A 1,618-nucleotide genomic window follows, 5' to 3' on the forward strand; every position below is an offset into this window, starting at 1 on the left:
TTTGCCATAAACAAACTCTATGAATGGAATGAGTTATAGGACAATGATTTCATCAAAGCGACATCAAAGTTGTTGGAATAAGTGAAAATAATCAGAGATACATAATTCGTGATCCTTCAGATTCAGCTCTCTTCGTATGATTTATTCTCGTACCCTCTGATGATTTTGATCAAAATATGATTTCCGGCGAAGCATCATGTTTGGTAACGGCGAAAACGCACGCCCATTGGACAATATTCATAATTTTTCATCATTACGAAAGATCGGCAGAGGAGGATGACAAGGAGGGCGAGGAGGATAAAGGAGGAGGAGGAAGAAGAGGGAGAAGAAGGAGAAGAAGAAAAAGAAAAAGAATGTCTTTAAAAAAAAAGGTCCCACCGGGATTTGAACTCGGATCGCTGGATTCAAAGTCCAGAGTGCTAACCATTACACCATGGGGCCTTTAGTGGTAATACTCTAACAGCATACTGTACAATTCAGTTAAAATATTTGTTTCTTTTCGCTGGCCACAAAAGTTGTTCCTTTGGATTTGAAACATTATGCGAAGAATAGAAAGAATGTGCACAGCCCCAAAACCTTGTTTTAATTGAAGTTGATCATAAATGGATATTTATTCACTGCATAGGGTTCATTATATATGTTGCTAAAGGGGAAGGAGAAGAAGAAGATGATTATGATGAAGAAGAAGAAGATAAAGAAGAAGGAAGAGAAGGAAGAGAAGAAAAAGAAGAACAAGAAGGAGGAGAAGAAGAAGAAGGATAAGAAGAAGAGAAATAAATAAAGAATAAGGAGGAGGAGGAGAAGAAGAAGAAGATGATGATGTATATGATAATGATGATGATGATGATGATGATGATGATGATGATGATGATGATGATAATGGTGATGATGATGATGATGATGAAGAAGAAGAAGGGGAGAAGGAAAAGAAGAAGACGAGAAAGAAGAAGAAGAAAAGAAAGAAGAAGAAGGAGGAGGAGAAGAATAAGATGATTATGACGATTATGATAATGATGATGATAATGATGATGATGATGATGATGATGATGATGATGATAATGATAATGATAATGATGATGATGAAGAGTGTGAAGGAGAAAAAAATAATACGTAGAACAGGAGAAAATTGTGAGTCCGCAAAGAGACAAAATAGGGGGGAAATACGTAACCACTCTTTTAATCAGCAAACCAAACAAGACAAAATAAATCAAAGAGAATGTATTAGAGTCACGTGATGCTATCACGTGATTCTAATCCGCCCCTTTTTTAGGTTCATTATATAATCGGTCAAATCTTACACCTTAATCACCTTTACGCGAACTTCACGTGTTTTTCTGATTTTCAGCTCGTTTTTAGAACTCCAATAATCATTGTCGAGTTCAAAACGCTGGGAAATTCGAAGGCATCCTGGGAGAATTATAGGAATAAGCTCAGAGGAAACTCACAGCTTTCATTTTGTCACCAGAAATTTCGGACCCTGGGCTGAAATGGAAAGGAAATAAAGATGGATATGATGTCTATAAACAGGATTGTTACCTTTTTTATTTTCTTCGGGACGTTCTTCACGTTTTGTAAGTTTTTCTCTCTTCTTTTTGTTCATACCTATCTCTTTATAAAC

General features: G+C 36.2%; 1 non-coding gene across 1 annotated transcript; it reads right to left on the reverse strand.

Moving 5' to 3' along the window:
• Positions 1-369: 369 nt before the first annotated feature.
• Positions 370-441, reverse strand: TRNAQ-UUG (transfer RNA glutamine (anticodon UUG)). The gene has a single exon. It is a non-coding gene; the product is annotated as a tRNA-Gln (tRNA).
• Between the last annotated feature and the right edge of the window lie 1,177 nt (positions 442-1,618).

Source organism: Lytechinus pictus, chromosome 6, assembly GCF_037042905.1.
Source record: "Lytechinus pictus isolate F3 Inbred chromosome 6, Lp3.0, whole genome shotgun sequence".
Lineage (NCBI taxonomy): Eukaryota > Metazoa > Echinodermata > Echinoidea > Temnopleuroida > Toxopneustidae > Lytechinus > Lytechinus pictus.